The sequence below is a fragment of the Lolium perenne genome, chromosome 6 (genome assembly GCF_019359855.2).
Source record: "Lolium perenne isolate Kyuss_39 chromosome 6, Kyuss_2.0, whole genome shotgun sequence".
In the NCBI taxonomy this organism is placed as follows: domain Eukaryota; kingdom Viridiplantae; phylum Streptophyta; class Magnoliopsida; order Poales; family Poaceae; genus Lolium; species Lolium perenne.
The window spans coordinates 212,285,073-212,299,230 of record NC_067249.2 but is presented as its reverse complement, the minus strand read 5'-3'; positions in this window follow the sequence as shown (position 1 = coordinate 212,299,230).

Here is a 14,158-nt window from a genome sequence, read left to right as displayed (position 1 = left end):
TAATAATGCAGATGAATCGGCAATGGATGTACGCTAACCGACTCTCCGGCGAATTCACTACGGGTTTGAAAGATTTCCTCGTAGTGGCTAATGCGAACAAGCAGGGGGGGTTTGTTATCTGTCCATGTGTTGGCTGTAAGAATCAGAAGGGTTACTCTTCCTCAAGGGAAGTTCACCTGCACCTGATTCGGCATGGTTTCATGCCAAGCTATAATTGTTGGACCAAGCATGGAGAAAGAGGGGTTATAATGGAAGAGGATGAAGAAGAGGATGATATCATCGATGACAACTATCTTGATCATTTCGGTGATACTTTCATGGAGGATGCTGAAGGTGGGGAAGGTGAAGGGGAAGGTGATCAAGAAGAGGCACGTGATGAGCCCGCTGATGATCTTGGTCGGACCATTGCTGATGCACGGAGTCGCTTGATACGTCTCCGACGTATCGATAATTTCTTGTGTTCCATGCCACATTATTGATGATATCTACATGTTATATGCACACTTTATGTCATATTCGTGCATTTTCTGGAACTAACCTATTAACAAGATGCCGAAGTGCCAGTTGTTGTTTTCTGCTGTTTTTGGTTTCAGAAATCCTAGTAAAGAAATATTCTCGGAATCGGACGAAATCAACGCCCAGGTTCCTATTTTGCCCGGAAGCATCCAGAACACACGAGAACCGCCAGAGAGGGGGCACAGGGCCACCAGACCCTAGGCCGGCGCGGCCAAGGGGGGGGGGGGCGCGCCCCCCTATAGTGTGGGCCCCCCAGAAGTCCACCGACCTTGCCCTTCCGCCTATTTAAAGCCTCCGTCGCGAAAACCCTGAGACGTTCGACGAAACCAGAGAAAACCTTCCAGAGCCGCCGCCATCGCGAAGCCAAGATCTGGGGGACAGGAGTCTCTGTTCCGGCATGCCGCCGGGACGGGGAAGTGCCCCCGGAAGGCTCCTCCATCGACACCACCGCCATCTTCATCAACGCTGCTGTCTCCCATGAGGAGGGAGTAGTTCTCCATCGAGGCTCGGGGCTGTACCGGTAGCTATGTGGTTCATCTCTCTCCTATGTACTTCAATACAATAATCTCATGAGCTGCCTTACATGATTGAGATTCATATGATGATGCTTGTAATCTAGATGTCGTTATGCTAGTCAAGTGAGTTTTACTTATGTGATCTCCGGAGACTCCTTGTCCCACGTGTGTAAAGGTGACAGTGTGTGCACCGTGTGGGTCTCTTAGGCTATATTTCACAGAATACTTATTCACTGTTATGAATGGCATAGTGAAGTGCTTATTTATATCTCTTTATGATTGCAATGTGCTTTGTATCACAATTTATCTATATGCTACTCTAGTGATGTTATTAAAGTAGTTTTATTCCTCCTGCACGGTGTAATGGTGACAGTGTGTGCATCCGTGTTAGTACTTGGTTCATGCTATGATTGTGATCTCTTGTAGATTACAAAGTTAACTATTGCTATGATGGTATTGATGTGATCTATTCCTCCTACATAGTGTGAAGGTGACAGTGTGCATACTATGTTAGTACTTGGTTTAGTCGAATTGATCTTTCATGCACTCTAAGGTTATTTAAATATGAACATTGAATTGTGGAGCTTGTTAACTCCGGCATTGAGGGTTCGTGTAATCCTACGCAATGTGTTCATCATCCAACAAGAGTGTAGAGTATGCATTTATCTATTCTGCTATGTGATCAATGTTGAGAGTGTCCACTAGTGAAAGTCTGATCCCTAGGCCTTGTTCCTAAATACTGCTATCGCTGCTTGTTTACTGTTTTACTGCGTTACTACTGCTGCGTTACTACTGCTTGTTTACTATCCTGGGCAAAGCACTTTTCTGGTGCCGTTGCTACTGCTTATTCATACCACCTGTATTTCACTATCTCTTCGCCGAACTAGTGCACCTATTAGGTGTGTTGGGGACACAAGAGACTTCTTGCTTTGTGGTTGCAGGGTTGCATGAGAGGGATATCTTTGACCTCTTCCTCCCTGAGTTCGATAAACCTTGGGTGATCCACTTAAGGGAAAACTTGCTGCTGTTCTACAAACCTCTGCTCTTGGAGGCCCAACACTGTCTACAGGAAAAGGAGGGGGCGTAGACATCAAGCTATTTTCTGGCGCCGTTGCCGGGGAGGAAAGGTAAAAGGTACTCACACTCCGGATCTCGGCTAGTAAGCTATTTTCGCCGTTGTAAGTACTCGAAGCTATTTCCTTTAGATCCTGCAATTGCATCTTTTTGTTTCTTGTTTACACTAGTTAGGCATAATGGAAAACAACAAAAATATGAGAGATCTTTATGAACTTTATCTTGAATTAGGACATGATGTGTTTGAAGAGAAAATTAAAAAACCCATGGAACTTTATATGCATGCTAATGGGAATGTTATTAATATGAATGCTTTGAACACTATTGTTGCTAATGCTATGGAAAATTCTAAGCTTGGGGAAGCTGGTTTTGATGAGCATGATCTTTTTAGTCCCCCAAGAATTGAGGAGGAAATTTACTTTGATGATACTTTGCCTCCTATTTATGATGATTATAATGATAGAAGTCTTTTGTTGCCACCTGTTATGGAGGATAAATTTGATTATGATTACAATATGCCTCCTATATTTGATGATGAGAATAATAATGATAGCTACTTTGTTGAATTTGCTCCCACTACAACTAATAAAATTGACTATGCTTATGTTGGGAGTAGTAATAATTTTATGCATGAGACTCATGATAAGAATGCTTTATGTGATAGTTATATTGTTGAGTTTGCTCATGATGCTACTGAAATTTATTATGAGAGAGGAAAATATGGTTGTAGAAATTTTCATGTTACTAAAACACCTCTCTATGTGCTGAAATTTTTGAAGCTACACTTGTTTTATCTTCTTATGCTTGTTACTTTGCTCTTCATGAACTTGTTTATTTACAAGATTCCTTTTCATAGGAAGCATGTTAGACTTAAATGTGTTTTTTATTTGCCTCCTGATGCTCTCTTTTGCTTCAAATACTATTTCTTGCGAGTGCATCATTAAAACTGCTGAGCCCATCTTAATGGCTATAAAGAAAGAACTTCTTGGGAGATAACCCATGTGTTATTTTGCTACAGTACTTGGTTTTTATTTTGTGTCTTGGAAGTTGTTTACTACTGTAGCAACCTCTCCTTATCTTAGTTTTGTGTTTTGTTGTGCCAAGTAAAGTCGTTGATAGAAAAGTTCATACTAGATTTGGATTACTGCGCAGAAACAGATTTCTTTGCTGTCACGAATCTGGGCAAAATTCTCGGTAGGTAACTCATAAAATTATGCCAATTTACGTGAGTGATCCTCAGATATGTACGCAACTTTCATTAAATTTGGGCATTTTCATCTGAGCAAGTCTGGTGCCATTTTAAAATTCGTCTTTACGGACTGTTCTGTTTTGACAGATTCTGCCTTTTATTTCGCATTGCCTCTTTTGCTATGTGGGATGGATTTCTTTGTTCCATTAACTTCCAGTAGTTTTGGGCAATGTCCAGAAGTGTTAAGAATGATTGTGTCACCTCTGAACATGTGAATTTTTGAATATGCACTAACCCTCTAATGAGTTTGATTCGAGTTTGGTGTGAAGGTAGTTTTCAAGGGTCAAGAGAGGAGGATGATATACTATGATCAAGAAGAGTGAAAAGTCTAAGCTTGGGGATGCCCCGGTGGTTCACCCCTGCGTATATCAAGAAGACTCAAGCGTCTAAGCTTGGGGATGCCCAAGGCATTCCCTTCTTCATCGACAACATTATCAGGTTCCTCCCCTGAAACTATATTTTTATTCCATCACATCTTATGTGCTTTTCTTGGAGCGTCGGTTTGTTTTTGTTTTTGTTTTGTTTGAATAAAATGGATCCTAGCATTCACTGTATGGGAGAGAGACACGCTCCGCTGTAGCATATGGACAAGTATGTCCTTAGGCTCTACTCATAGTATTCATGGCGAAGTTTCTTCTTCGTTAAATTGTTATATGGTTGGAATTGGAAAATGATACATGTAGTAATTGCTAAAATGTCTCGGATAATGTGATACTTGGCAATTGTTGTGCTCATGTTTAAGCTCTTGCATCATATACTTTGCACCCATTAATGAAGAAATACATAGAGCATGCTAAAATTTGGTTTGCATATTTGGTCTCTCTAAAGTCTAGATAATATCTAGTATTGAGTTTTGAACAACAAGGAAGACGGTGTAGATTCTTATAATGTTTACAATATGTCTTTTATGTGAGTTTTGCTGCACCGGTTCATCCTTGTGTTTGTTTCAAATAGCCTTGCTAGCCTAAACCTTGTATCGAGAGGGATTACTTCTCATGCATCCAAAATACTTGAGCCAACCACTATGCCATTTGTGTCCACCATACCTACCTACTACATGGTATTTCTCCGCCATTCCAAAGTAAATTGCTTGAGTGCTACCTTTAAAATTCCATCATTCACCTTTGCAATATATAGCTCAAGGGACAAATAGCTTAAAAACTATTGTGGTATTGAATATGTACTTATGCACTTTATCTCTTATTAAGTTGCTTGTTGTGCGATAACCATGTTTCTGGGGACGCCATCAACTATTCTTTGTTGAATATCATGTGAGTTGCGATGCATGTTCGTCTTGTCTGAAGTAAGGGAGATCTACCACCTTATGGTTAAGCATGCATATTGTTAGAGAATAACATTGGGCCGCTAACTAAAGCCATGATTCATGGTGGAAGTTTCAGTTTTGGACATATATCCTCAATCTCATATGAGAATAATAATTGTTGACACATGCTTACGCATTAAAGAGGAGTCCATTATCTGTTGTCCATGTTGTCCCGGTATGGATGTCTAAGTTGAGAATAATCAAAAGCGAGAAATCCAATGCGAGCTTTCTCCTTAGACCTTTGTACAGGCGGCATAGAGGTACCCCTTTGTGACACTTGGTTAAAACATGTGCATTGCGATGATCCCGGTAGTCCAAGCTAATTAGGACAAGGTGCGGGAACTATTAGTATACTATGCACGAGGCTTGCAACTTGTAAGATATAATTTACATGATACATATGCTTTATTACTACCGTTGACAAAATTGTTTCATGTTTTCAAAATAAAAGCTCTAGCACAAATATAGCAATCGATGCTTTCCTCTTTGAAGGACCATTCTTTTTACTTTTATGTTGAGTCAGTTCACCTATTTCTCTCCACCTCAAGAAGCAAACACTTGTGTGAACTGTGCATTGATTCCTACATACTTGCATATTGCACTTGTTATATTACTCTATGTTGACAATATCCATGAGATATACATGTTATAAGTTGAAAGCAACCGCTGAAACTTCATCTTCCTTTGTGTTGCTTCAATACCTCTACTATGAATTATTGCTTTATGAGTTAACTCTTATGCAAGACTTATTGATGCTTGTCTTGAAGTACTATTCATGAAAAGTCTTTGCTATATGATTCACTTGTTTACTCATGTCATTTACATTGTTTTGATCGCTGCATTCGTTACATATGCTTTACAACAGTATGATCAAGTTTATGATGGCATGTCACTCCAGAAATTATCTTTGTTATCGTTTACCTGCTCGGACGAGCAGAACTAAGCTTGGGGATGCTGATACGTCTCCGACGTATCGATAATTTCTTGTGTTCCATGCCACATTATTGATGATATCTACATGTTATATGCACACTTTATGTCATATTCGTGCATTTTCTGGAACTAACCTATTAACAAGATGCCGAAGTGCCGATTCTTTTCTGCTGTTTTTGGTTTCAGAAATCCTAGTAAAGAAATATTCTCGGAATCGGACGAAATCAACGCCCAGGTTCCTATTTTGCCCGGAAGCATCCAGAACACACGAGAACCGCCAGAGAGCGGGCACAGGGCCACCAGACCCTAGGCCGGCGCGGCCAAGGGGGGGGGCCGCGCCCCCCTATAGTGTGGGCCCCCCAGAAGTCCACCGACCTTGCCCTTCCGCCTATTTAAAGCCTCTGTCGCGAAAACCCTGAGACGTTCGACGAAACCAGAGAAAACCTTCCAGAGCCGCCGCCATCGCGAAGCCAAGATCTGGGGGACAGGAGTCTCTGTTCCGGCACGCCGCCGGGACGGGGAAGTGCCCCCGGAAGGCTCCTCCATCAACACCACCGCCATCTTCATCAACGCTGCTGTCTCCCATGAGGAGGGAGTAGTTCTCCATCGAGGCTCGGGGCTGTACCGGTAGCTATGTGTTTCATCTCTCTCCTATGTACTTCAATACAATAATCTCATGAGCTGCCTTACATGATTGAGATTCATATGATGATGCTTGTAATCTAGATGTCGTTATGCTAGTCAAGTGAGTTTTACTTATGTGATCTCCGGGGACTCCTTGTCCCACGTGTGTAAAGGTGATAGTGTGTGCACCGTGTGGGTCTCTTAGGCTATATTTCACAGAATACTTATTCACTGTTATGAATGGCATAGTGAAGTGCTTATTTATATCTCTTTATGATAGCAATGTGCTTTGTATCACAATTTATCTATGTGCTACTCTAGTGATGTTATTAAAGTAGTTTTATTCCTCCTGCACGGTGTAATGGTGACAGTGTGTGCATCCGTGTTAGTACTTGGTTCATGCTATGATTGTGATCTCTTGTAGATTACAAAGTTAACTATTGCTATGATGGTATTGATGTGATCTATTCCTCCTACATAGTGTGAAGGTGACAGTGTGCATACTATGTTAGTACTTGGTTTAGTCGAATTGATCTTTCATGCACTCTAAGGTTATTTAAATATGAACATTGAATTGTGGAGCTTGTTAACTCCGGCATTGAGGGTTCGTGTAATCCTACGCAATGTGTTCATCATCCAACAAGAGTGTAGAGTATGCATTTATCTATTCTGCTATGTGATCAATGTTGAGAGTGTCCACTAGTGAAAGTCTGATCCCTAGGCCTTGTTCCTAAATACTGCTATCGCTGCTTGTTTACTATTTTACTGCGTTACTACTGCTGCGTTACTACTGCTTGTTTACTGTCCTGGGCAAAGCACTTTTCTGGTGCCGTTGCTACTGCTTATTCATACCACCTGTATTTCACTATCTCTTCGCCGAACTAGTGCACCTATTAGGTGTGTTGGGGACACAAGAGACTTCTTGCTTTGTGGTTGCAGGGTTGCATGAGAGGGATATCTTTGACCTCTTCCTCCCTGAGTTCGATAAACCTTGGGTGATCCACTTAAGGGAAAACTTGCTGCTGTTCTACAAACCTCTGCTCTTGGAGGCCCAACACTGTCTACAGGAAAAGGAGGGGGGCGTAGACATCATCGCTGCGAAACTGAAAAGGAGAGGGAGAATTTGGATCGCATGTTAGAGGATCACAAAAAGTCGCTGTACCCAGGATGCGATAATGGTCTGAAAAAGCTGGGCTGCACACTGGATTTGCTGAGATGGAAGGCACAGGAAGGTGTAGCTGACTCGGGATTTGAAAACTTGCTGAAAATGTTGAAGAATATGTTTCCAAAGAATAACGAGTTGCCCTCCAGTACGTACGAAGCAAAGAAGGTTGTCTGCCCTCTAGGTTTAGAGGTTCTGAAGATACATGCATGCATCAACGACTGCATCCTCTACCGCGGTGAATACGAGAATTTGAATGAATGCCCGGTATGCACTGCATTGCGTTATAAGATCAGAGGCGATGACCCTGGTGACGATGTCGAGGGCCAGAAACCCAGGAAGAAGGTTCCCGCCAAGGTGATGTGGTATGCTCCTATAATAGCACGGTTGAAACATCTGTTCAGGAACAAAGAGCATGCCAAGTTGTTGCGATGGCACAAAGAGGACCGTAAGTCGGACGGGGAGTTGAGACACCCCGCAGATGGAACGTAATGGAGAAAGATCGACAGAGAGTTTAAAGATTTTGCAGCTGACGCAAGGAACATAAGATTTGGTCTAAGTACAGATGGCATGAATCCTTTTGGCGAGCAGAGCTCCAGCCATAGCACCTGGCCCGTGACTCTATGCATCTACAACCTTCCTCCTTGGTTGTGCATGAAGCGGAAGTTCATTATGATGTCAGTGCTCATCCAAGGTCCGAAGCAACCCGGCAACGACATCGATGTGTACCTAAGGCCATTAGTTGATGAACTTTTACAGTTGTGGGGCAGACCTGGTGTCCGTGTGTGGGATGAGCACAAAGAAGAGGAATTTGACCTACGAGCGTTGCTTTTCGTAACCATCAACGATTGGCCTGCTCTTAGTAACCTTTCGGGACAGTCAAATAAGGGATACAATGCATGCACGCACTACTTACATGAGACTGACAGTGTACATTTGCCAAATTGTAAGAAGAACGTGTACCTTGGGCATCGTCGATTTCTTCCGAAAATTCATCCAGTAAGAAAGAGAGGCAAGCATTACAACGGCAAGGCAGATCACCGGCCGAAGCCTGCGGAACGCACTGGTGCTGAGGTATTTGATATGGTCAAGGATTTGAAAGTCATCTTTGGAAAGGGTCCTGGCGGACAATCAATTCCGAAGGGAGCTGACGGGCACGCACCCATGTGGAAGAAGAAATCTATATTCTGGGAGCTAGAATATTGGAAAGTCCTAGATGTCCGCTCTGCAATCGACGTGATGCATGTTACGAAGAATATTTGCGTGAACCTCCTAAGCTTCTTGGGCGTGTATGGGAAGACAAATGATACAAAGGAAGCACGGCAGGACCAGCAACGCTTGAAAGACCCTGATAACCGGCATCCGGAATGGTTTCAAGGTCGTGCCAGCTACGCTCTGACCAAAGAAGAGAAGGTCATCTTTTTTGAATGCCTGAGCAGTATGAAGGTCCCGTCTGGATTCTCGTCCAATATAAAGGGAATAATAAACATGGCGGAGAAAAAGTTCCAAAACCTGAAGTCTCACGACTGCCACGTGATTATGACGCAATTGCTTCCGATTGCTTTGAGGGGGCTGACATAGGCATCCCAAATGGGCCTGCCGAAGATGGTACCCGGGGTTTACTGGAGGCCCAATACCCGAAGAATAAGAAGATTCGGGAGCCCAAGATTTACTAAGGAAAGATAGAGTTGTAATAGGAAGTGTTGTTTGTAATCTGGCGGGATGAGTTAGAAACCGTCCCGGACTCTGTAAACTTGTATAGCACGAATCCCTCGGCTTCACCTCATATATAAGGGGGAGTCGAGGGACAAAGAATCAATCGAATCATTGTCTGCGAACCCTAGTTTTCATAGTCGTCGAGTACTTTTCGGCTGAAACCTTCGAGATCTACTTACCCTCTACTTCTAACTAAACCCTAGCCTACAATCTATAGGCATTGACAAGTTAATCCCTTGTCAATTGGCGCCGTCTGTGGGAATTAGAGGCGTAAGGAGCTGATCTCGATGGCACGCTCAAGATCTTCGACATCGTCAACCGCAAGCAACACAATGGATCGAGGTAAACAGATCGCTACTGGTCTTGTCGATTTTGTTCCTCACCCACCCTCCCGTTTGGATGCATATGCGTATCTGGCGGAGCCCATGGAGATGACGTTCGGAAGGTTCCACTTTCGCGTCGAGAAGGAAGGATCGTATCGTGTCGAAATTCCGATTTCGTCGGGATCATCAGTGGCCGATTCCGATTTTTCAAGCTATGCATCGTCAAACGAGTCAGGAGAAAAAGAAACCTCGGCGACACGCTACGTCAGTATCAGAGCAAGAGAGAAACTCGCCAAGATCTTCAACGACATATCGTTTGAGTCATCTGCGGACTCGTATATAAGCGATGGCTCAAGCGATGTCGACAGTCATGACTTCATCGACAAATCTCTCACAGTGGGCAAGGTCTTCATCAATCTCAACGATGATGTCACCAAACCCAACATAGATCTGAGTACAAGGTATCATCAGATTTACGCCATTGAAGGTCAAGAGGAGACATACGAGGCTTTCGACGGTTTGGGAAATCCATACGTCGATCCCTCCAATCTGCGACAAGGCTTGGGCAACAAATACGTCGGGCCAGAGCCGCGAGATAGAGTTCAACTTTCACAAGCAGCGTGGGACAGAGCTGCGAGAGCTATGAACGGCACAGAACCAATGGCTACCACAGCCACACCAGAAGAATTGCAAGCATATCAATATAGGCTCGCACGAGCTGCCAGGGAATTGGAAAAACAGACAGCTGAGTTGAACAGGAGAAAGGAGGCAGCTTCTGCATCCAGCAGGAGAAGGGCAGATCTAAGTCGACAATCTAGAACTACGGGTGATAGCCATCGGGAGGCGCGGAACAGAGCAAGATCAAGGCTGCAACACATACCCGAGGCAGAAAGAGAACACTTGGTTCAAAACCTCGACATGTCCTTTATGTCGATAGATACAAGAGGAAACATCATCCCTAAGACACCGGAGAGGCTGGGTATATGGCGACACATGCTTTTATCCTTGCATCTAAACCACCTCCGGGTGACCCAAGGGAAACAACGTACAATATGGCGGTAGCAGGAGTTGGAGCTATGGGGACAGCGTTTATATCAACGCCTCCCGAAGGAGTGGCAAGGCAAAATAGTCCGCGACCCGCAGCGACAACGGCGGCAGACCCGAAGGGCCAAGTGGAGCAAGAGACACGGCAGCACAAGCAAGAGTCGACGAGAGCGCGGCAAAGCGAGAAGGGATCATCGGCAATCCCCGAGAACTTAACGACGAAGATATGTGCGGCTTACCATGCTTCACGAGGAGAGTCCGAAAAACGCGAGTCCCCTCGGGATTCAAGTTACCCGATAATTTCAAGAAATTCGACGGCCTTCAAGATCCGGAGGATTGGCTAGTCGACTATCCGGAGACGGTGAAGGCGACAGAGGAACTAGGGCAACAGCCATGCAAAGCATCCAGGTGCACCTGAGTGGTGCCGCACGATCATGGATAAAGAAATTCGCTCCGGGATCCATCGACAGTGGGAAAGTTTCGAGGACGTGTTCGTCAAGAACTTCAGATCCACGTGCAAAAAACCCGCATCGTTAGAGGAGTTGAGAGCGTGTCGACAAAAGCCAGATGAGCCAATGAGAAAGTACATCCAGAGGTGGAATATCATCAAAAACTCGGCAGAAAACATATCTGACGAGAGAGCAATAGATGCGTTTGTCGCAGGAGTCGAGCGTGGAGACTTTGTCGAGGATTTGGGAAGGACCAATCCAAGGACAGTATCCGCGTTGATGGAGATAGCAAATAAATGGGCAGATGGAGAAGACGCTGTCCACAACAAACGACACAGGTCGCCAGAGGAGGACCGTGGTCGAAACTATCAACCGAGGCGAAGATTTCCTCGGACGTACCAAAACTACGACGCTCCAGGACAAATTTCGGCAGGTTTTCGGACAAATACAGGAGGCAACAGAGATGATTACCAGAGAAGCAGTGAACAGCGAGGTGATAATAGGGATGATTCACGCAACAGGCAAAATAGTGGGCCGAGGTTTCCAAGACCTTTCGTGTACCCGGAGGAAATGCTGACCGGACCGTGCCGGATGCAGGTCTTCCTCGAAAGCAACGGGAAAAGACAGTCGGGGCACTGCAGAAAGGCTGTCGAAATTTTCGAGCAATGTTCGGATACGCGAGAAAATGCTCACGCTCGAGCAGCACAAAGAAACCCTCGGGAGCCTAGGAGCGAGGTTCATCTACCGCCACCTCCCGCGATTACAGAGGGACAATCGACACCAGCTAAGAATAGCGGCAGCACCTGCACCACCACCCTATGTTGATCCTAACTCCAACGGAGCAGTGTTGATGATTCAGAAGGGAAGGCCGTCCAATAGAGCTCAAAAAGTAATCTCACGACAGGTGTTTATGGCAGAGAAAATGCCTCCACCAACAGTTGAGTACCTTAATTGGTCTGGACAAGATATCGGCTTCACAATAGCAGATCATCCGCAGCAAGTTCCTCGACCAGGGCAGTCAGCACTTATTCTCGCCAAAGGTTATCGCAGGATTTGATGTCTCTCGAGTGTTCATAGACGGCGGCAGCAGCTTGAACCTCATGTATGCAGATACATTGAGGAAGATGAACATATCCTTAGCAAACTTAAAACCAACAGACACAAGGTTCCACGGCATCACACCGGAGAAACCAAGTTATCCATTGGGAAAGATCAATCTTGACGTTCAGTTTGGGACCCGAGAAAATTATAGAATCGAAAGGCTCGAGTTCGAAGTTGTCGATTTTCCATCACAATATCATGCTCTGTTGGGACGACCAGCATATGCTCGATTTATGGCAGTACCACACTATACATACCTGTTGTGGAGGTTGCCCGGACCAAAAGGACCAATCACAGTCAAGGGAAGCTTTGCCTTAGCCGATAAGTGCGACAAGGATTTTCACAGGTTGGCAGAAACTTTCGGGATGCAAGCCGAGTACTTGGCGTCAAAAAGCATGACTGATTACGACGTACTGCCAGACGCTGGAAGGCCAAATAAAGAATCAACTTTCAACACAGAGAAAAATTCTAAGGAGGTGCAGATTCACCCGACAGATCCAAAAAAGACGACATCTATCGCAAACGATATGGATATCGCATAGGAAAGCGCGCTCGTCAAGTTCCTCCGTGAGAACTGGAAAATCTTTGCATGGTGTCCAGCTGACATGCCAGGAGTACCCAGGGAACTTGCCGAGCACCACCTAAATTTGGATCCAACAGCGAAACCAATCAGACAACCTTTGCGGCGTTTTTCGGAACCAAACCGCAAAGCCATGCTTTCAGAAATAAATCGACTCGAAGAAGCTGGTTTTATCAGAGAAATATCTACAGAAGCCACATGGGTAGCTAACCCAGTGATGGTGCCGAAGAAAAACACGACAGTCCTTCGCATGTGCGTCGACTTTACGTGTCTCAATAAACATTGTCCTAAGGATCACTTTCCCCTCCCAAGGATCGATCAAATTATCGACTCCACGGCAGGTTGCGAACGTCTTTCCTTCTTGGATGCATACTCTGGTTATAACCAGATCAGATTAAAAGAAGATGATGAAGCCAAGACAGCGTTTATTACACCTTACGGCGTGTTTTGCTACAAGACAATGCCCTTTGGTCTAAAAAATGCGGGAGCAACATATCAGAGGATGATGCAGAAGTGCTTAGCAACACAGATCGGGAAAAACGTGCAAGTATACATCGATGATGTCGTCATAACATCAAAAAAGGGGACAACGTTGATCGAGGATCTCAAAGAAACTTTTGACAACCTCGACAAATTCTGCCTCAAACTGAACCCGACGAAGTGTTCTTTTGGCGTCCCAGCAGGAGAACTTCTGGGGTTTCTAGTTTCGGCAAGAGGGATTGAAGCAAATCCCGACAAAATACAAGCCATAGTAACAATGAGAAAGCCAACAAAAGTTGAAAGAAATACAGCGAGCTAATCGGGCGAGTCGCAGCTTTGAGCAGGTTCGTCGCCGGGTTGGGAGAAAAGCGTTACCATTTTATGCGCTGATAAAACAAGGAGATAAATTCCAGTGGAACGAAGAGGCCGACAGAGCTTTCGAGGATCTGAAGCGAAAAATCTCGACACCACCAATCCTGGTGGCTCCAAAGGAAAAGGAACCTCTCCTGCTATATATTGCAGCCACGCCCCAAGTGGTTAGCACGGTATTAGTTGTCGAAAGAGAAGAAGAAGGGAAAATCCATGGAGTGCGGCGGCGGTATACTTCGTGAGCGAAGTCTTGTCACCTTCAAAACAAAGGTACCCTCAGTACCAAAAACTAGCATATGGAGTGTTCACGACAGCACGAAAATTGCGCCACTATTTTTCGGCACAACCGATCATAGTGGTCAATGAAGCTCCCTTATCAAATATACTGAATAACCCAGAAGCTACGGGTCGTGTCTCCCTTTGGGGAATAGAACTTTCCCCTCGGGACATCACGTATGAAAAAAGAAAAGCAATAAAGTCGCAAATCTTGCCGGACTTCATCGCAGAATGGATGGAGTTGCAAAATACAGGACCTCCAGATTTATCGAGAACTTGGACCATGAACTTTGATGGGTCCAAGAGACTAGAAGGAGCTGGCGCAGGAGTAGTACTCATATCACCTGAAGGCGACAAATTGAAGTACATCCTCCGGATGACGTTCCTTAACGCATCTAACAATGAAGCAGAATATGAGGCTCT